Source organism: Meriones unguiculatus, chromosome 10 (assembly GCF_030254825.1).
Source record: "Meriones unguiculatus strain TT.TT164.6M chromosome 10, Bangor_MerUng_6.1, whole genome shotgun sequence".
In the NCBI taxonomy this organism is placed as follows: Eukaryota; Metazoa; Chordata; class Mammalia; order Rodentia; family Muridae; genus Meriones; species Meriones unguiculatus.
The window spans coordinates 94,726,288-94,749,813 of NC_083358.1; the positions used below are offsets into that span (position 1 = coordinate 94,726,288).

The 23,526-nt window shown below is 40.8% G+C and overlaps 1 pseudogene; it reads left to right on the forward strand.

Moving 5' to 3' along the window:
* The first annotated feature begins 284 nt into the window (after positions 1–284).
* LOC110564210 (homeobox protein Hox-B13-like) lies at positions 285–1,261 on the forward strand (annotated as a pseudogene).
* The last annotated feature ends 22,265 nt before the right edge of the window (positions 1,262–23,526 follow it).

The window sequence follows — 23,526 nt, forward strand, 5'->3', positions numbered from 1 at the left end:
GGAGGTGTATGTAAGGATAATAACTAAAGAATAAGGGTCATGACTGTGAGGAATCAGGAGACAGGACACAGAAAATAAGGTAAATACAATGTTCACATGTGAAATCTTTAAGAAAAGCAAAAAAAAAAAAAAAACAAATGAACAAAAACAGAAATAAGGAAGGAAAAAAAAAAACAACCTTACAATTCCCCAGGCATGGGTGGCGAGAGCAAGCTGGCTGCCCCATAGACTCCTCACCCTGATCCCCCATGAGATGATTGCTGTCCCCATGGAGCCTGGTAATTATGCCTACCGAAGGCTTGTTGGGAGCAGGAGGAGGTCTGAATCTAGTCGCCCGCTTCCCACTGGTTAGCCATCCTGAAATACTAGTGCTGAAACTGACTCTCAGCTATTACCCCTTGAATCTTCCAGGCTCTGCGGAGCCACCAAAACAGTGTCACCCTTGTCCTGGGGAGGATCTTCAGCTCCTGGGCTTTATGGCTACTTCTGAGGTGGGTACTACTCTTGCCGAGTGTCAAGAAGTTCACTAAAACCCTGCTGTGCCCAGATGGCCACCCTGGTTACCTAATCTTTGGAAAGTCCCGTGCCTGGGGAGGAGTATCCCAGCCATACCACCGAGTTTGCCTTCTATGTGGCGTACCCAGAACCTTTATCAGCCTATGGCAAGTTACTTGAATGTGTCTGGGGTGAAGACCCTGGGAATCCCCAGGGAGCCTAGCCAGGACTCTCTGCTTCAAGTGGACAGTTACCAGTCTTGAGTCATGGCAGGTGGCCCAAGAACAACCAGATGTATTGCCAAGGTGAACCGAAGCTGCCGGATCCTTTATGGAGAGCAGCTTTTGTAGAGCTTAATACCCAGCCCTCTCTATATGGCTGTGCCTTCCACAGTGGGCGCAATAAACCACATTCCTTACAGCAAGGGGCAGTAGCAGAGCTGGAGTGGGAGTATGTGGCAAATAAGTTCATCACCAAGGACAAGATGCACAAGATCTCAGCAGCCACCAGCCTCTCTGAATGGCAGATTACCATCCAGGTGAAGGAGGAAAAGGTTCTTGCAAGGGTCAAGACTAGCGCTACTCAACGAGCGCCAGAAGTTGGGCGGGGCAGGGAGAGAGGGCTTATCCAGGGCTTATCCAGAACTGGAAGCCTGTCAAGGCCAGAACTGGCAGAGGACTGGCATGGAGAACCCCAAGAGATGCGAGACACGTTTAGCAGGCTACATTCTAGACTATCCCTCATGCAACAGGAGTATGAAGCCTGAAATTCCAGTTCCTCCACCAGTATTCCAGAGTACATATGTCAGTCATAATAATCCATCCTGACAGTGGTGATAATCTTATAACCAGTATTACTTGCCATGAAAATTAGTCTCATATTCTTTTTTTAATTTATCTTTTTAAAAATTATTTATTTATTACAATTTATTCACTTTGTGTCCCGGTTGTGGCCCCCTCTTTCATCTCCTCCCAATCCCACCCACTCTCCCTCCCTCATCTCCTCCCCTAGTCCACTGATAGGGAGGTCCTCCTCCCTTTCTATCTGACCCTAGCCTATCAGGTCTCATCAGGACTGTCTGCATTGTCTTCCTCTGTTACCTGGCAAGGCTGCATCCCCCAAGGGGAGGTGATCAGAGAGCCTGACACTGAGTTCATGCCAGAGACAGCCCATGCTCCCCTGAAGGGACCCCACTTGGAGGCTGAATCTATGGGCTACATCTGAGCAGAGGTTTTATGTCCTCTTCATGCATGGGTATCAGTCTCTTCTGGGCCCTCAGGGCCCAGCTGTTGCTCTGTAGAGCTTTTAGGAATTGCTTTCATGAGTTAAGCAGATTGTGACTAAATTTGGAAGAAAACAAAAGACAGAAATAAGATAAAAGATTAACGAATGTGTGTTAGATAATACTCAGGTTGCCCAAGCTCTTAATAGAATAGACAAAGTTGCACAATTTGTCTTATAACCTGCATTTTGTAAATTTTAGGAAACACTGTGTAGAAATACCCTAATATTATAGCAAGGAGCACACATAATCCTACTAATGAGAAGTATGTGGAAAATTGGTGTTAAATTAATTATCCCTACTTCTGTATACAGCCAAGAATATTATATACATATATATATACATATAAATTAATATATATGCCTCAAGCTGCTGGTTTTAATGCTCAAGAAAAGAGACAATTCTTTCAACTCACCTTGATTTAGAAATAAACAAATTTGCTGGAAATTGCATTCTCCCTGAAACTTGAAGGGCAATGATGACATTAATGACATTCTATTGTATGTCAAACCAATATAAAAAGCTGCAAACATCTGACAAAGGCTGTGTTCCCTAAGTGGCAAAAATTACTGAAACCACAGGGCATACAGCCATGCTCTCTGGGAGCCCTTATCTGAGAGCTGTTGGAGGTGAGCTTTTTTGGAGCAGGTTGCAGGTACCCCTCGATTCATGCTGGTCAGGTATTTTACCAAGAGAGTTGTGCTTTCAGTATTTATGTACTACAGCAGGCAACTGTTTTCCTGAGGGCAGAAGAGGCAATCTGAGTGCCTTAGAAATCAGTGTGCCATAGCAGCCCTGTTGCCTATAGAAACAAAGGCTCCCTGGGAGGTGGAAGCTCTGTAAGGGACACCGCAAATGATAATCTCATCAGTTTGTGTTATTGCCCTATTTGAAGGTGTTTTATTACATGAACAACAGCCACTAAAAACAATGTACAATATCACAATATGCTTCAGTGATTCACAAACTTGCTTTTGAAATTTCTATACTGCATATTCTGAGGTAAGTCCATTTCACTCTAAATTCATTATTTTTAATTAAGCAAGTAGTAATGATTTTCATGTGTCATTCCTACCTCAGAAAACAGAATAAAAATGTTGATGGTGATACATGTCAAGAATATAGGTGTCTCGAAATGTGGGGTGTTTGTTGTTGTTGTTTTTAATTGAAAATAGATTGTTTCCCCTACTTCCACTCTCCTAGCTCTTTCCATCTCCAGTCTTTTCCAGATCCACTCTCCCTTGTTTCCTTTGGGAAAAGAGCAGACATCCAAAAGACAACAATCAAAAGGGACAAATTTGGATACTGAGCTGCCATGGGCTACATTTGTGCAGGGGTTCCCTAGTGAGGGGAACAGAGACTGTCTCTGGCATGAACTCTTTGGCTGGTTCTTTGATCACCTTTCCCTGATGGGAGAGCATCCTTACCAGGCCACAGAGGAAGACAATGCAGCTAGTCCTGATGTAACCTGATAGGCTAGGGTCAGATGGAAGGGGAGAAGGACCTTCCCTCTCAGTGGACTTGGAGAGAGGCATGGGATGTGATGAGGCGGGGAGGGTGGGATTGGAAGGGAATAAAAGAGGGAGCTACAGCTGTGATACAAAATGAATAAACTGTAATTAATATAAAAATAAAAATTATGAAAGTGACAGACCGAAATACAGTAAGACAAGGTCTCATACTGAGGTTGGACAAGGCAAACCCAACAGGAGGAAAAGAGTTGCAAAAGTAGGTAAAAGAGTTAGAGACACACCTATTACCAACGTTACGAGTCCCACAAAAACACCAAGTTAGGGCTATAACGTATAGGTAGAGGATTTGGTGCAGATGCATGCAGGTCCCTGTGTTACTCAGATCAATCCTTGAGAGCTTATATGAGCAATGCTTAGTTGATTCAGTCAGTCATGTTCTCCTAGTGTTCCTCACCCCCTTTGACTATGACCATCTTTACTCTCTTTTCTATAGGACTCTCTCATCTCCAGGGGGAGAAACCCGAGGGAGACTTCCAGTTTTAGACCTTATCTCTGCAAAATGTCTGGCTTTGTCTCTGCATCAGCTCCTATCCCTTTCTGATAATGACTGGACATGGGAATAGTCTATAGAATAGCAGAAAATCACTAGAAATCATTACTTTTGTTTGTTTGTTTGTTTGTTTGTTTGTTTTAGACAAGGTGTATTTAGTTCTACCCTAGGTCTCTAGACTATCCAGTCTCCAGTACCTGGCCATTCAAGCACTGCTTAGTATGAGCCTCCTCTCCTGGAGTGGACCTCAAGTTAAATCAGAGATTGGTTTGTCACCCCACAAGTTTCTGTGCCACTATTGTTCAACCATATCTTACAGACAGGACATATTGTAGGTCAAGGGTTTAGCAGTTGGATTGATGTCTAGGTTTCTCTTTCCATAGCCTCCAGAGTGCCTTCTTTCACTAAAATGATGAGAACATTCAGATTAAGGCTTCATTCAGCCACCAGCTTTACCTCTCCTTGTCCAATGAGTTGTGTGTATGCTGTTTTGGCAATAGGACCTAGATGTCTGTTTTCAGAGAGCAACTCTCTGTCCTACCATTTGCCTAGGTTTGGCTGCAGGAGGAGGGTTGGGGGGAGATCTTCGTGGTGTTCTCTTGGCCAACAGCTCAACCCAATGCAACCCTGTTCTGCCACTGAGAGCCTTGCCTGGCTAAAAGAGATGTCCAGCTGAGATTCCTTTTTTTTCCCCCATTACTAGGAATCCCCACTAGGACTTCCCCCATAGATTCCAGGAAGATTCTACTGCACTTTTTTCCACACCCTCCTCAAATGCCGCCCAATTTAAGCCATCTCTCTGCATACTCTCTCCCTCCATCCCATCCCCACAGTTCCTGATTCCCTCCTGCTCCCACCCCCACCCAGCACCAGTCCACCTAAAAAAAATCTATTTCCCTTTCCCAGGGAGATCCATGCATTCCCTTCCTTCTTGAGACCTGCTTGATTCTTAGTCTCTACAGGTCTGTGGATTGTAATATGATCATCTTTTATTTATCAGCTAATATCCACTTATAAGTTAGTACATACCATATTTGTCTTTCTGGGTTACCTCACTCAGGATAAATTTTTCTAGTTCAATCCACTTTCCTGCAAATTTAATGATGTTATTTTATTTAAACAGCTGACTAATACTTCTTTGTGTAAATGTACCATATTTTATTTATCCTTTTTTTATTTTTTTTATTAATTACAATTTATTTACTTTGTATCCCCCCTGTAGCTCCCTCTCACCTCCCCTCCCTCTTCTCCACCCATGCCTCTCCCTGAGTGCACTGATAGGGGAGGTCTTCCTCCCTTTCCTTCTGATCCTAGTCTATCAGATCTCATCAGGAGTGGCTGCATTGTCTTCCTCTGTGGCTTGGCAAGGCTGCTCCCCACTCAGGGGGAGTTGATCAAAGAGCAGGCCAATCAGTTCATGTCAGAGACAGTTCCTGTCCGCATTAGCATGGAAGCCGTTTGGACTCATGGGCTACATCTGTGAAGGGGTTTTAGTTATCTCCATGAATGGTCCTTGGTTGAAGTATCAGTCTCAGAAAACACCTTCTGTGCCCAGATTTTTTGGTTCTGTTGATCTCCTTGTGGAGCTCCTGTCCACTCCAGGTCTTACTATTTCCCACTTCTTTCATAAGATTCCCTGCACTCTGCCCAAAGGTTGACCATCAGTTTCAGTATCTGCTTTTGTATTTATCCATTTCTTAATTGAGGGATATCTAGCTTTTTTCTAGCTTTTGGCTATTATAAATAAAACCTCAGTTAACATAGCAGAACAAGTGTCCTCCTGGTGTAAGTATATTTTGAATATATGCCCAAGAGAGGTATACCTGGGTATTGATATTGATCAATTCCCAATTTTCTGTGGAACCACCATATAGATTTACACAGTAGCTGTACAAGTTTACACTTCCATGAGCAATGGAGGAAGTGCTCCCTTTGCTCCATATCCTTGCCAGCATGAGCTGTCACTTGGGTTATTGGTCTTTGCCATTCTGACATGTGTAAGAAGAAATCTCAAATTCGTTTTAATTTACATTTTGAAAATTTCTTTGTTTCTCAGTCTTTGTCATTTCTTTGTTGAGAATTCGGTTTACATCTGTACACCTGTACCGCTTTATAAATGTGATTATTTGGTGGGTTTTTGTTTTTGTTTTTGTTTGGTATCTAGTTCCTTGAGTTCTTTATATAAAGTGGCTATTCAATCATTGGGGTGTGGATATTCTTCAATTTGTGTAAGTCCAGCTTTGACACATCAGGATCTGAAGGGGAAAGAATGGAGTCAGCAAAATACAGGAATCTTTTTTTATTGTCAAACAGGTTCTCTCTTATTTGGGGGATAAAAACACATACATGTACACACATACACACATATACACACACTCATACATACACATACACACACACACACACACACACACACACACACACACACCTGATGGATGAAACAAATACTAACAAGCTCCAAAAACTTTATATACATACATAATATACACAAATTAGATGAATGGAGCAAACTCCAATATAAAATTGTGTGGATGGAGCAAAGCTCCAACAACTTTATTTTTTTTTTCCTCCCATGGCTCATTTATTCCAGCAAAACCTCTCAAACAGATTGAAAACTACAATGTGATTACATTCTCTTTTTTCCTAGTGAAGGATTACGATGTGTATACTCCAAACCCACCTTGGCACATCAAGTCCCATCAAGACTAAGCACATCCTCTTCCACTGAAATCCAACAAGGCATTTCACCTAGGAAAATGTGAATAAAAAGCAGGTAACAGAGTCCATGTTAGAGATGGCCTTTGCTTTAATGGCTAGGGGACCCTCATGAAGACCAAACTACACATCAGTGACATATGTGTAGGAGACATAGATCCAGTCAATGTATACTCTTCGGTTGGTGGTTCAGTCTCTGGGAGCTCCCATGGTCCTCAATTATTTGACTGTGTTGGTTTTGTAATGGAGTTCTTGTCCCCTCCACATCCTTCTATCCTTCACCCAACTCTTCATAAGACTTTCTAAACTCCGCCTAAAGTTTTGCTGTGGGTCTCTGCATCTGTTTCGATCTGCTTCTCGGTGAAGCCTCTCAGAGGACAGTTATGCTAGTCTCCTGTGTAAAAGCATAGCAGAGTATCATTAAGAGTGTCGGAAGTTGACTCTCTCTCATGGGATAGGTCTCAAGTTGGGCCAGTCATTGTTTGGCTCTTCCTTCAATCTCTGTTCCATGTTTATCCCCACACTTCTTGCAATAAAGACAAATTTGGGTTGGAGGTTTTATGAGTGGGTTGGTGTCCCATTCCCTTCACTGGAAGTCCTGACTAGATATAGGAGATGGAGACTTCAGTCTTTATATCCTGTGATGCTAGAAGTGTCATCTACAGAAACCCCTATATCTCATCTCCCACGAGCCTACCCCATTCCTGAGATTCCATCTTACACCCATCAGAATGGCTAAGATCAACATTTCACACAACAGTGCATGCTGGTGAGTAAGTGGAACATAGCTATTGTGAGTACAAACTTGCACAATCACTTTGGAAATCAGTCTGGTGCTTTCTCAGAAAATTGGGAATAGTTCTTCCTCAATAACCAGCTATACCACTCCTAGGCATATATCCAAAAGATATTCCACCATACTACAAGGACAGCTGCTCAGCTATGCTAATAGCAGCTTTATTCTTTATAGCTAGAAACTGGAAACAACATAATGTCCCTCAGCTGAACAATGTATAAAGAAAATTTAGTACATTTACACAAAGAAATTCTACTCCTTTGTTAAAAAAAAAAGTAAATCTTGAAATTTGCAGATGGACGGAACTAGAAAATATATCCTGAGTGAGATAACTCAGACAAAGAATGATACATGTATTATGTATTTACTTATACATGGACATTAGCCATATAGTACAGGAAAACCATACTATAATTCATAGACCCTAAGAAGCTAAGTAACAAGGAGGGCCCAACAGAGGATGCTTGAATCTCACTGAGAAGCAGAAACAGAACAAAACAGAACAGACAGAGGAGGTGCTTGAATAGATTAATCAGCATAGGAGAAGGAGTGCTAAGGGAAAGGAATGTGGAAAGAGCAGGGGTTTATAGAACAGAGGGTAGAGAGAAGAGAAACCATAGGGACATCTTTGGAACAAGTTGGAGACCTAAGACAGAGTTGGCGCCTAGGAGGTTATGGAGGTGACTAGCTGAAACACCTAGTAGTGGAGACACAGAGACTGAAGAGGTCATGCTCTAACCAGGCAGGACTCCTAGTGGAAGGTGGAGAACACTGACCCATCCACAAAAACTTCAAACCAAAGTTTTCCCTCCCTCCAAGATGTTCAGGGATAAAGATAGAGCAGATATCTTAAGAAAAAGTCCATCCAATCCCTTGCCACACCATGAGAGAGAGCCATTCTCTGACACTATTAACTGTACTCTGCTATGCATGCAGGTTTGAGACTAAAACAGCTGTCATCTGAGAGGCTCCACCCAACCATATATAAAAACAGATGCTGAGACTCATAGCCAAATACGGGGCAGAGCCCAGGGAGCTTTGTGAAAGAATGGAGGGAAGGATAGAAGGACTGGAAGGGACAGCCACTCCACAAAAAAAGACGAACAGAACTATCCTGTGCCCAGTGGGGCTTGTGGATACTGAAGGATCAATCAAGGACCATGTAAGGACTGGACTTAACCCTCCTACACATATGTACCAGTTAGGCAGTTTGGTCTTCATGTGGGTTCCCTGGTATGGGGAGCTAGGACTTTCTCTGACAATATTTTTTTACCTGCATTTCAATTACATCTTCCTGGTGGGGCTGCCTTGCCAGGCCACCAAGGAAGAGGATGGATGTTCTCAGTCCTGATGTGACTTGATGTGCTGGGAGAGGAGCTACCTTTTTTCTGAAGGGGAGAGGAGAGGAAAGGGGAAAAGGAAGAGAGAGAGAGAGAGAGAGGAAGGAATGGCTACAATTGGGATGTAAATTGAATAAACTAGTTAAGCTTTAAAAATGGATATTATCTGTAAAACACAGGATAACCACTCTACAATACACAGAGCTAAAGAAGCTGAGTAACAATAATGGCCAAAGGGATCATGCATGAACCTTCCTCAGAAGGGGTAATAATAATAGACATTGGAAGTGGATGAAGAGAGAGAACTGGGTGGGGAAGGTTTTGGGAAGGGGAATGGGGTGGGGATCAGTTGGAGGGAGAACATGAGTGGGAGGTAAGAGAGCTGAGAGAGAGAAATCATTTCCACTTTAAATCCTCAGGGTGCACATCTAATCATTGACAATCTTTTCATTAAATCAGAACAGGAAGCTGAGGACGAAAATGGGTACAAGAAATTAGTCATTACTCTGACCACCAGCCCAGCTTTATCAAGAGAGGTAGCTAGGACTAGTTGGGGTGCTGTTGCTATTGTTTCCTGACCTCAAAAAAAAATCTCTAGCACAACTATTAAGTGCGCATTTCCGAACTTCAAACTGCTTCCTAAGATTATCTACATCAAAGCCACTAGCAAAAATATCTTAACCTATCTTTTCTAACAATCTACAACTCAAAATCCTTTTTAAGGGTGATGAACATTGCTTCCAATTTATGTCTCTAAGTCCTTTATGAAGATGGTGGATGAATCATAATTCTGTTCCAGCAGCAATGCTTGGAAGAAATTAATCACTATTATTGTGTCAATGATATAGTCAGTGAGGGGCTGGAAGCCCCCCTAGAGGATGTGATAACTATGAAGGCAACAAGGAGAGCAAAACTCCACAACTGCACCAAGTCCTCAGAACACAGAGTCCCCTGTGTGGTTGTGCTAAACAATGTGCTGTATTCCATGAGTACTAAATCTCTTCGACTCTTCCTCCTGCACAGCTCCCAGCACTTTTCCCGTTCTGCAGGACCTTGTTTTCTCAGAATGGTGGGTCCTTTGTCTTACAGAAGATTCAGAGATTCAATTTGTTAATTAAGAAGAAAGGCCTGATTTCCTTATTTTTCATTGCGGAGTAATATTCTGTTGTGTAGATGTACCACAATTTCTGCATCCATTCTTCAGTTGAGGAGCATCTGGGCTGTGTTTCCAGCTTCTGGCTATTACAAATAAAGCTGCTACAAACATGGTTGAGCAAATGTCCTTATTGTGTAATTGAGCCTCTTTTGGATATATGCCTAGGAGTGGTATGGCTGGGTCTTGAGGAAGTACTATTCCTAGTTGTCTGAGAAAGTGCCAGATTGATTTCCAGAGTGGTTGTACAAGTTTACATTCCCACCAGCAGTGGAGGAGGATTCCCCTTTCTACTAAAATCTGTACATCTAAAGAAACTAATCAAGAGAGAGGACTCTGACTAAAATGCTCAATCCCCATCCTGATAGGCAAAGAAGTTGGACACCAGAAGAAGAAGAAAACAGGAAAGAAGTTAGGAACCTGCCACAGAGGGCCTCTGAAAGGCTCTGCCCTGCAGACTATCAAAGCAGACGCTGAGACTTATGGCCTACTGTTGGGCAGAGTGCATGGAATCATATGTAAGAAGTGGAAAATAGTAAGAGCTGGAGAGGACAAGAACCCCACAAGGAGAGCAACAGAACCAGAAAACTTGAACACAGGGAACTTCCCAGAAACTCATACTCCAACCAAGTACCATGCATGGAGATAACCTAGAACCCCTGCACAGATGTAGCCCATGGCAGTTTAGTGTCCAAGTGTGTTACATAGTAATGGGAAGAGGGACTGCCTCTGACATAATTTGATTGGCCTGCTCTTTGATCTCCTCCCCCTGAGGGCGAAGCAGCCTTACTAGGCCACAGAAGATGACAATGCAGCCACTCCTGATGAGATCTGATAGACTAAGATCAGAAGGAAGGAGAGGAGGACCTCCCCTATCAATGGACTTAGGGAGAGGCATGCATGAAGAAGGGAGAAAGAGGGTGGGAATGGGAGGGGAGAAAGGAGGGGCTTATGGGAGGATACAAAGTGAATAAAGTATAATTAATAAAAGTTAAAAAAAAAAAAAGAAGAAGAAAGCCCTGAGCCTGGGAGAGGTGAAGTAAGTCTTCAATCCCAGTATTCCAGAGGCAGAGAGAGATGGATCTCTATGGGCTTGAGGCCAGTAAAGTCTATACAAGGAAATACAGTACAGCCAGAGATATATAATAATGAGACCCTGTCTCAAATTACAAAACAAACAAACAAAATAGAGAGAAAGAAAAAATACAAAAATCACAAAGATACTTTCGGTTGTATATAAAGTGTGGATTATAACATGTGTCTAAAGTATGAATGTGGTTTCTCAAGTGGCACATGTCATTCCTTACAAAATTCAAAGACTAAATTAGACATCATGACTTTTTTTTTTTTTTACTGTTAGTAAATATTTCTATGGATTAGAATCTGACTTTCCCAGAGGCATGGGCCATTTTTTATTGAGTGGAAGTAGAAAGTGAATATTAAAGGATGTTAAAGGAGGATAAAGAAAGAAAAAAATGAGGACATTGTAAAAAAATGAACAAACAAACAAAAACAAATGAAACAAACAAAACTACGGGGCAGGAATGGAAAACAGAAAGGTAGAAAGAAGAGGAATTTTGTATTGATTTCTCTTGCTTAGGCATAGAGTGAGAAGCTATGTAAATTATCTCCTGTGATAACCCTGAGAACTGGAAAGAATACAAGCATAGTGTAATTTTAGAAACTAAAGACATATGAGACTTTAGAGACAGAATTAGTAAGGAACTGAATAAACACAGTGGAATAAAATATATTTTCACAACTGTTTCTATGTTTTCTGAGTCCCACTATGTCTCCTCACAGATGTAACTACAATAATTAAGGTACTGGTAATGTTTAGAAAATACTCAGAAATGTTTTTAAAAACATAAATTACGTATATACTGAAGTATAACTATGATCAAATATATTGTGCTATACATTCTGGGTATTGAATTGAATTTTGTAGATTGTCTTCTATGAATGCTGGCTTCTAATTTTACTTGATATTTAACTTTGATAGCCAAAGAAAGAAGGAAGAAAAAAAAAAGAAACAAAACAATTTTGTAATGATAGAGTACACATTAAAAACTATTATTTTTCAAAATGGTTATAATTATAGTTATAACAAAATGCTGAATATAAATCTAGGATCATTTGGATATATTAGCTAATCTTTATGCAATTAAATTTCCTTACTTCCAATTTGGGAATTATTTCCTCACAGAGTTTTAGTAAGCAAACTTCATTAGGCAAAATGGTCTTTTTGTCACTCTTGATGTATGTAACAAGAAAAAGAGACCAAATCCTAACACACCAAAAAAAAAGTGGATAATAGTTGCAAAAGCAAATACAGTAAACATTAACTGATTTCAAAATGTATTTACTGGTAGCAACAGTGTAAAAGTGTAAAACATGTACTAAAACACAAATACACAAAAGTAAATCAAACTTTGTCTCTGACTATGAATAATCATAACATTTAGTGAGTACAAAGACATTCTATTCTTTGATATGTTTAAACATAACTGAGATAGATGCATCCATGGAATATTATGAGATGACAAAGAATATAGTCATACTTTTCTAGGCTGCCAAGAGATTAAATACTGACAAATCTTAAGGAATGAATAGATATGGCTGATAATGGCTGTGTCAGTCAGTGAGTCCAAGAGATTCAAATTAAATAAATATTCAGAAAATGGCAGTCTATTATCATTGCTACAACCAAATTTTATAGTAAAACCTTGTTGCACAAGACATCACATATTTGGTCACAGGACACGGAGAAATCAAGTTGTTACTGAGCTGGGTTCTTTCTCCCTGATGGAAAAATTTTACAGTACCAGAAGGTAGTATGCAGACTTCTGTGGGCTAAACACCTCAGTAGTTGAGCATGTGAATCATCTACACTACAGTAATGAGCACTCACGGAAGTTATGCTCACTGCAGAGTAGTGCAATGAATATTATTGGGATAGACAACAGATATTTTTATCTCTTTTTTGGTGTCTATTTCTATTTGTTTATTTATTACAGTTTATTCACTTTGTATCCCAGCTATAGCCCCTCCCTCATTGCCCCACAATCCAACCCTCCCTTCCTCATCTCCTCCCATGCCCCTCCCCAAGTCCAATGATAGGACAGGTGTCCCCCTCCCCTTCCCTCTGACCCTAGCCTATCAGGTCTCATCAGGACTGGCTGCATTGTCTTCCTCTGTGACCTGGTAAGGCTGATCCCCTTTTAATTGTACTAAAGGCCCTATTCAAAATATGGAACTCATGCTTGGGACTGTAAATCTATTCACGAGCTGATGGTTGGGGGGTCATAGGCCCTACTACTGTTATTTTTTCTATAAAGAAACGGTATCAAAATGATTCTAAACACTTTTTCTTAAACTCATAGACCTATGTAACCTTTCTTTCTCATCAAAAAAAGTTTATTTATGCAGCAGGTAGCCTATAACAAGAGTTATAACTTGTCAAATTTGAGGAAGGGCTCAGTTCTAAACAGTGAATCTGTTTCAAATTCCTCTTCTGAAAGATTCAGGGAACATTATGGAAGACTGTAAAAGAATATTGTAAGAGCCAGACATAGGGGAATATTGCCGTGAAATATTATTTTCTGAGCATGACAGGATCATGGCACTCAAGAAATAGTACCTGGGCTCTACAGAACAAGACCAGTACAAGATCAAGAAGTGTAACAATCCACTATAGAGAGAAAGGAGGTTCAAATAAACTCTTACACCTACCTGAGGAATGATTTATAGCTGATGACCACCAGCGTTCATCAGAACATCAGGGTTACCCATAGTAGGTTTCTCATTCCCATACTGCAGTGGATAAGGCCATACTACATGAACTTAGGGGTACAAGGAAGTGAGTACAATGAGGAAGAATTAAGACATGCAGTTAGAAGAGGTGTGTAAAGGCAGCTCCAGGGAAAGTTAGAGTGGAGGGTGAGAGCATATATGATCTAAATGTTTTTTTGTTTATATGTGAATTTACCAAAGCAAAATATTTTTAAAGTACAAAAGAAAATCAAACAAATACAATGCCAAGTCAAGGAAGAGGAAGTTCAAGGTCCAGTCCCAAAGGGATTACAGTAGAACATCTTGTAACAGAATATGAGAAATCATCTCTGTCTAAAGGCTATGTGAAAAGATGCTCATGGGGGAAAAAATAGAAACAGAGTTCAGACAATATGAAGGTAACTGGTCCCATGGAAGGAAACTAGGAGCTTCAAGAAAGTCAAATAATTTATGTACCTATCCAATAAAATGCATTGGTTTAGGATTTTATTTTGAGAATAAAAATGTTGAAATGTGACCACTAGTTATTTAGCCTTGTCTGACACAAATGTCAAAGTGTTGTGAGCTGCATTTCAAACGGGAATGTATGAGTAGGAAGGAGAATTTAATGTCATTTCACAATAGGAGGATGACAGGCTAAACAAAGCCAAGACATCCCAGTTTAGGATCTGAGAAATCTAAGAGATTTGAGAAGAAATGAACAAGGGAAATGATGAGGTCTTGAATATTGAGATAGCTAAAAGAACAAATTGATAGGTAATGAAAACAAATGTGCATTCAACAGTGACAGCACGGTTGTAAAGAAAATAGAGAACCAGCCACACAAATACTAGTACCTGCCCCTAAAATCTGTGATACTAAAGAAATCAAATTTCTAATATGAGTATCTCATAATGAAGGCAAATATTTCAACAAAATGAATCAAAGACTTACAACTAATATTGCTCTAGTTAATATAGCATAAGCGGACTTAGAGTATTGTTTTCTTGTAGGTGTGTTGGATTTGAAAAAGGAGGGAGCCAAAACCTGGCTCCTTAAATATCTTAAAGACCATGAGACTGCATATCTTTTCCCCCCTGACACAGGTTACTCTGTATAGCCCTGCCTGTCCTTGGATTCACTCTGTAGAACAGCCTGGCCTCGAACTCACAGAGCTCTGCCTGGCTCTGCCTCCTGAGTTCTGAGACTGCATATCTCTTTCCTAGTCCTTTTTATGAACATTCTTTGCAGGGAACAAGTGTAAGGGTCAGATAAACCATGTGCATCTAGAGATTTCAAATTGCAAAGTTAACTACCTATTTAGTTCATACAGACAATTCTACCAAAGGAGAATGTGAGAAAGATAAGTAGGTAGGGGCTAGAACAATGAAGCTCAGCAGTACTTGGATGGAAAGTAAAGAATTGCCTAGAAAGTAAATGCACAATCATATATGTAGAATTCAGTTATTCAAGAACACCACTCTATTTAATGTCCTGAGATATTTGAACTATTTGAAATGCCATATGGTGTCTAGAGAATTTGATATATATTTAAGTAGTCATGGTAGTTTGTCAGACCATAGGGAATGTGAGGCTCACTCCTGTAAAAGGGGGGCAGAGGACACTGGGACTGTTAATTGAAAGAATGATGTGCTGTAGTTCAAAGAAAGAAAAGCAACTTCTCACTAAGACAAAGTATATTTCAATAGTAGCTTGCTTCTGTCTCTGGGAGTGCCTATGAACCCTGCTTAGTTGAAACTGTGGGCCTTGTCCTCATGGTGTCTTCGACCTCTCTGGCTTCTACAGCCCTTCTTTTCTTCTTCCATGGAGTTCCCCTGGCTCTGTCTAGGGTTTGGTGGTGGCTCTCTGCATCTGCTCCTATCAGTTGCTGGATACACAGAGAAGTGGGACAGGGTGCCTCTGACTCTTGTGCCTGGCTTGGAATTTTCTTTTTTAATCTACTGAGTTGTCTCATCCATATTGGGTATGAAGGTTGGCCTAGTCTTATTGTAAATCTTTATGCCATGTTAAGAATCTTGTTTCTGTGTGTTTGTTTGTTTGTTTGTTTTGGAGGTGGGGGAAGGGGAGGAGTAAATATAGGGAAGAAGGGGCAGTGTGGGGATAGGGGGAAGAGGAGGGAAAGGAAACTGTGGTCAGAACGTAATGTGGACAGAATGTAATTAATGTAATTAAATTTATATATATATACACATATACTTAAATACATATGTATATGTATATGTGTATACAAGTTTAAGAAGGAGGCTCATCTTCTCTGAAAAAAGAGTTTTTACAAAGAAAGGCTACTGTGTTCATCACTTGTAAATTTGGTGTCTTGACACCAATTGCCCTTGGTAGAACTATTCTTAAAAAGAAAAATAACCTTAAATGACTTTCAAAAGTGGAGGAAAACATGGAGTTAGTCAATTGGCATGGAGTACGTCTCGCCCCTGGGGGCAATGGTCTCCTGAACCTACTCAGGGCTCGGAAAGTGCTCTAGTTCTAGAAACCACTGCTAGTTCTAGAACTGATGCAGGATGTTCCAACGAGGGGGTTAAGGCTTCTCATAATATTTCCTATAAGCTCACACCTGTTTGTCTGTATCCCCCATTTTTATTCATTATTAGCCAGATAGAGCCAAGTAATTGTGGTAATGATACTTGCTTTTTTGCCCAATGCTGGAATACTAGTAAATTTAGGTATGCCCTGATTACTCGCATGCCTCACTGCGTGCCTGTGCCCGTTGATGCCCCTCACGCTATGACTCTCTTCAGACAGAAAAGGGATCTTGGAACTACAGCCGCCATTGTTACTGCCATCTCATTGGCGGCTGTTGGAGCTACCACCGGGGCACTAGCCATGAGTCATACAGGGCAGACTGCTCAGACCCTGAACAATCATTTAGCCAATGTAGCTCATGCCTTAGTTGTACATAAAGGAATTAATGCTCAACTAAAAGGAAGCTTGATGGTGTTCAATCAGAGGAGTGACATCGTGCAGGAGCAAATTGATACCCTATGGCAAATCGCTCAACTTGGCTGTCAATGAAAATATGCTGGACTTTGAGTCACTAGCATACAACATGAGAATTTTTCCTGTGCTGCAAATCTGTCTAAACAATTGTCGAGCTATATTTTAGGTAATTGGACTGGAGAATTCGATACTACGATGGAGCAGCTGAGAGTGGCCATTGTCATGGTAAATTCTACCAGAGTGGACGCAGGACTAGCCACAGGATTATCATCATGGATTGCTGCAGCCATGAATCATCTGAAGGAATGGGCGGGCATGGGAGCGTTAGCAGGCCTTCTGGTGTTGGTCTCCTTGGTTTGCCTGTGGTATATATGCAAGATTAGAGTCTCACAACAGTGTGATGCAGCCATGATCATTCAGGCCTTTACAGCCATTGAAGCAGGACATTCTCCCCAAGCATGGTTGGATACCATAAAAAGCTAAAATGTTACATTCAGGATGCGAGGCTAAGCACTGCACTCAGGGTCAGCTGCTTTGGACCCAAAGAAGAGCATGTCTGGTTGCATGCGGGTTGATGCCCCAGGTCCCGCCTCTGAGAAAAAGGTATTGGACGGGTCTGATGCTCTTTGGGTGGATGACACCTAAATGAACATCGGTACAAAGTCCCAATTTATTTCTAATATCAGAGATCAGACCTCTACTCTTGCCTGATGCGTCCAAAACAAAAAGGGGGAACTGTAGAGAGCTGCGGAATGCTATGCCTTAAAGATGGAGCTGGTTTCTGCCTTCCACCTTCCCGATGGTGAGTGCTCTCTGTCATGAACAATTCCACATTTGGCTAAGGCTGAGGATCTGGCTTGCTTCCATGTGTGTGGACCTATCTGCATTGCCCACGTGGCACGCCTGGGTTGGCTACCCAGAGGCTATTTAAGCTGTGGGCTGGCTTTCCCCAGGGTCCGAGGATTGTTCAAGGTTCCTGAATAAACTGCATTGAAAAAAAAAAAAGAAAAATAAATATTGTCTGTCTAACATAAATTTCTCTCCTATTTGAATCCATATAAAAATATAAAATCCAAGGTCTTCAATTCTGATTATAGGATTATTATGTTCAGCATTCAGTAATGAACCCACATGCCAAGAAAAAGTATGAATTCATAACAAAAATATTTATGTTTAAAAGAGTAATATTGATCATCTTAAGAGTTATTATAATTTATTCTAAAAACTATTTCTAAGTAAATACTGTTTCATTTAAAGTTTGATTTCTAGCAGAATGTCTCTGTAAAATATTCAAGGGAATTTTCTCAATACTATAAATTCATGTAAATGAAAATTTTATTTTCTCCAATAGAGTTCCACTGGGTAAACAAAACATTCTTAGCACTAGGCACCATATCTAACAGTACATGTTCAAAAGAAAACAAATTCAATAGTACTGTCAAGCTTCCTTTTTTTCACTTATTTGTTTCTTTTTTGTTTGTATATTCATTTGTATCATAATACCTTGAGCATCTTCCTCTTTGTCTTCTCCCCCTTCTCCTTTTCCTTCTGTTTTTTCTTACCCTAAAATGTCTTTTCTGTTTTTGTGTTTTTATTTGATTTCTGTATTTGCTAATGTCTGTGTTGCTATGGATCTATATGTGTTTCTTTTCTGTGCTTTAGTTTTGAATCTTTGTTTTTCTTTTTGCTTTTTTTAATATTTATTTTTATATTAACTACAGTTTATTCACTTTGTATTCCAGCTATAGCCTCCTCCCTCATTCCTTAAAAATCCCACCTTCCCTTCCTCATCTCCTCCCATGCCCCTCTCCAAGTCCACTGATAGAGGAGGTCCTCCTCCCCTTCTCTCTGAACCTAGCCTATGAGGTCTCATCAGGACCAGCTGCATTGTCTTCCTCTGTGATCTGGTACGGCTGCTCCTCACTCAGGTGGAGGTGATCAAAGAGCCAGCCACTGAGGCCATGTCAGAGACAGTCCCTGTTCCCTTACTAGGGTACCCACTTGGATACTGAGCAGCCATGGGCTATATCTTTTCAGGGGTTCTAGGCTGTCTCCAAGCATACATGATTGGAGTATCAGTCTCAGAAAAGACCACACGTGACCACATTTTTCAGTTCTGTTGCTCTCCTTGTAGAACTCCTGTCCTTTCCAGGTCATTCTATGTCCCCTTCTTTCATAAGATTCCCTGCAATCTGTCCAAAGTCTGGTTATGAGTCTCAGCATCTACTTTGATACAATGTTGGGTAGAATCTTTCAGAGGCCCTCTGTGGTTGGCTCCTGTCCTGTTTCCTGTTTTCTCCCTCTTCAGATGTCCATCACATTTGCCTTTCTGAGTGAGAATTGATTATCTTACACTGGGTCCTCTTTCTTGCTTAGCTTCTTGGGGTTTACGAATTTTAGTATGTTTGTCCAATATTATATGTCTAATACACTTGTAATTAAGGATATGGCAGGTGTCTTTCTGATTCAGGGATATCTCACTCAGGATGATCTTTTTTAGTTCCCACCATTTGCCTGCAAATTTCATGATTTCTTGTTTTTAATTGCTGAGTAATTTTCCAATGGATAAGTGTACCATAATTTCTGTATCCACTCCTTAGTTGAGGGGCATCTGGGTTGTTTCCAGGTTCTGGCTACGAACATGGTTGAGCAAATGTTCTTGTTGTGTATTTGAGCATATTTTGGATATATGCCCAGAAGTAGTATAGCTGGATCTTGAGGTAGCACTATTTCTAATTGTCTGAGAAGGTGGCAGATTGATTTCCAAAGTGGTTGTACAAGTTTACATTCCCACCAACAATGGAGGAAGGTTCCCTTTTCTCCATATCTTCTTCAGCATGTGCTGTCACTTAGCCATTCTGATGCCAATATACAGATTCAATGCAATTCCCATTAAAATACCAACACAAATCTTTACAGACCTTGAAAGAAAAATTCTCATCTTCATACGGAAAAACAAAAAACCCAGATTTGCCAAAATGATCCTGTACATCAGCAGATCATCTGGAGGTATCTCCATCTCTGATCTCAAGCTATACTGAGAGCAATAGTGATAAAAACTGTATGGTTCTGGCATAGAAACAGAATGGTGGATCAGTGGAACCGAATAGAAGACACAGAAATAAACCTACTGATACTTGATTTTTTACAAAGAAGCCAAAACCATACAATGAAAAAAAGACAGCATCTTCAACAAATGGTGCTGGTCCAAATGGATAGCTACATGTAGAAAAATGCATTTTTATCACCCTGTACAAAACTAAAGTCCAAGTAGATCAGAGATCTCAACATAAAACCAGAATCTTTGTTTTTTCTATTAATTTGTTTGATTTGTCCAATTCAGGTTTGTTTTAATTGAATTTAATTATACATATAATATTTCAGTTATATATATATGTATTAGTTTTCTGTTTATTTTCTAATAAGAGAAAGTAGGAAAGAATATAAATTTGGGAAGATGCTGAGGTGAGGAGTATCTGAGAGCAGTTGGGGGAGGGGTGGCTATAATCAGAATATATTGTATAAAAATGTCTATTTTCAAAAAATAATAAAATTTAAAAAACAGCAACACAAAATAATCTAAACAGTGTAATTTTAATATCCTTTATGAAAATAACATTACCAAAAGAGGAATTTATCATATTCACTGAATCACACAAAATATTTTGTAAAAAATAGGAGACACAAAATAATAAAGTCAAAATATGGAGAAATACAGTAGAAAATCATTGATGCTTAAACTATAGAAACTCTTGTTCATATACCTTATTCATGATATGTTGTTAAAATTATTTGAACCAATCCTTCCATTTACTCTACAATGTCATGCTTTCAAAATAGGAAGTTATCCAGTAGAAAGGAGCCTCATCTCTAAGCACAATTTCTTCTTACCTCTAGCATACTCAAATTAAAAGTCAGAGGTATAAACAAACAGGTGTGGGCTTATAGGAAATATTATGAGAAGCCTTAACCCCCTCTTTGGAACATCCTGCATCAGTTCTAGAACTAGCAGTGGTGGTGTCCGAGGTCTGAGTAGGTTCAGGAGACCATTGCCCCCAGGAGCGAGACGTGCTCCATGTAAATTGACTAACTCCATGTTTTCCTCCACTTTTGAAAGTTATTTAAGGTTCTTAAATTATTTTTTCCCTTTTTTTTTAAATTTTTCATCAATTACACTTTATTCATTCTGCATCCCCCCATAAGCCCCTCCCTCCCCTCCCAATCCCACCCTCCCTCCTCCCTCTGCATGCATGTCACTCCCCAAGTCCACTGATAGGGGAGGTTCTCCTCTCCTTTCTGATCTTAGTCCATCAGTTCACATCAAAAGTGGCTGCATTGTCCTCTACTATGGCCTGGTAAGGCTGCTCCCCCTCAGGAGGAGGTGACTAAAGGGCAGACCAGTCAGTTCATGTCAGAGGCAGTCGCTCTTCACATTACTATGTAACCCAATTGGACTCTGAACTGCCCTAGGCTACATCTGTGCAGGGGTTCTGGGTTATCTCTATGAATAGTCCTTGGTTGGAGTATGAGTCTCTGGGAAGTTCCCTGTGTTCAAATTTTCTTGTTCTGTTGCTCTCCTTGTGGAGACCCTGTCCTCTCCAGCTCTTACTATTTCCCAGTTCTTACATAAAATTCCATTCACTCTGCCCAACAGTTGCCCATCAGGCTTAGCATTTATTCATTATTAGCCAGATAGAGCCAAGTAATTGTGGTAATGATACTTGCTTTTTTGCCCAATGCTGGAATGCTAGTAAATTTACTAGCTGGTTACTCGCATGCCTCGCTGGGTGCCTGTGCCCATTGATGCCCTCATGCTATGACTCTCTTCAGACAGAAAAGGGATCCTGGAATTACAGCTGCCATTGTTACTGCCATCTCATTGGCGGCTGTTGAAGCTACCACCACGGCATTAGCCATGAGTCATACTGGGCAGACTGCTCAGACCCTGAATAACCTCTTAGCCAATGTAGCTCATGCCTTAGATGTACAAAAAGGAATTAATGCTCAACTAAAAGGAGGCTTGATGGTGTTCAATCAGAGGATTGACCTCGTACAGGAGCAAATTGATATCCTATGGCAAATCGCTCAAGTTGGCTGTCAATGAAAGTATGCTGGACTTTGAGTCACTAGCATACAACATGAGAATTTTCCCTGTGCTGCAAATCTGTCTAAACAATTGTCTAGCTATATTTTAGGTAATTGGACTGGAGAATTCGATACTACGATGGAGCAGCTGAGAGTGGCCATTGTCATGGTAAATTCTACCAGAGTGGACGCAGGACTAGCCACAGGATTATCATCATGGATTGCTGCAGCCATGAATCATCTGAAGGAATGGGCAGGCATGGGAGCGTTAGCAGGCCTCCTGGTGTTGGTCACCTTGGTTTGCCTATGGTATATATGCAAGATTAGAGTCTCACAACAGCGTAATGCAGCCATGACCATTCAGGTCTTTACAGCCTTTGAAGCAGGACAGTCTCCCCAAGCATGGTTGGCTACCATAAAAAGCCAAAATGTTACGCTCAGGATGCGAGGCTAAGCACTGCACTCAGGGTCAGCCGCTTTGGACCCAGAGAAGAGCATGTCTGATTGCATGCGGGTTGATGCCCCAGGTCCTGCCTCTGAGAAAAAGGTATTGGACGGGTCTGATGCTCTTTGAGTGGATGACACCTAAATGAACATCAGTACAAAGTCCCAATTTATTTCTAATATCAGAGATCAGACCTCTACTCTTGCCTGATGCGTCCAAAACAAAAAGGGGGAACTGTAGAGAGCTGCGTAATGCCGCGCCTGAAAGATGGAGCTGGTTTGGGCCTTCCACCTTCCCGATGGTGAGTGCTCTCTGTCACAAACAACTCCACATTTGGCTAAGGCTGAGGATCTGGCTTGCTTCCATGTATGTGGACCTATCTGCATTGCCCACGTGGCATGCTGAGGTTGGCTACCCAGAGGCTATTTAAAGTGGGCTGGCTTTACCCAAGGTCAGATGATTGTTCAAGGTTCCTGAATAAACTGCATTAAAAAAAAAAAAAAAGTCAGAGGTAAGAGAATCTGCTCTTTCCTGACAGGTCTTGCCAGTTATACTGTACATACTGAGAAAATATGTTACTACTTAGTATTCAGAAAAACTAAATTCATTGGTTTCTCACAAATAGAAGAGAGCTAGACATAATATAAAAAAAGGGAAGTCTTACATCTGAGAGTCAATATAAAATACAGGAAGTTATAAATATGGAAATGTTTAATGCAGCTTTAGTGTCTGTATAATTTTCTATTATAAACTTTGGATATTTTACATGCATATGCATATACATATACATTTAAGTTTATGTCAACTTGCCACAAACTAAAGTCATCTAAGAGGAAGGAATCTCACTAAGAAAATGCCTTCATAAGATGGTGCTGTGGGCAAGCCTTAGAAATACCATTACTAGTGATTGATGAGTGAAGGCCAAGGGTGATGCAATCACTGGGCTGATTATCCTGGATTAAGACCTGGAGGGGACAGGAGTTCCACAAGGTGAGCAACATAAAGAAAATATCTGGAAACAGGTATCAATACTGAGACTGATTCTCCAGCCAAGGACCACACATGGAGATAACCTTGAACTCCTGCAGAGATGTAACCCATGGCAGTTCAGTCTCCAAGTGGGTTCCCTAGTAATGGGAACAGGGACCGTCTCTAACATGAACTGATTGGTCTGCTCTTTGATCACCTACCCCTGAGGGGGAAGCAGCCTTACCAGACCACAGAGAAAGACAGTGCAGCCAGTCCTGTTGAGACCTGATGGGCTCGGGAGAGATGGAAGGGGAGAAGGGCCTCCCCTATCAGTGGACTTGGAGAGGGGCGTGGGAGGAGATGTCAGATGTAGGGTAAGACTGGGAAAGAATGAGTAAGGGGTCTACAGTGAGAATACAAAGTTAATAAACGGTAATTAATATAAAAAATAAAAATTTAAGTTTAAAAAATAAGAACGAA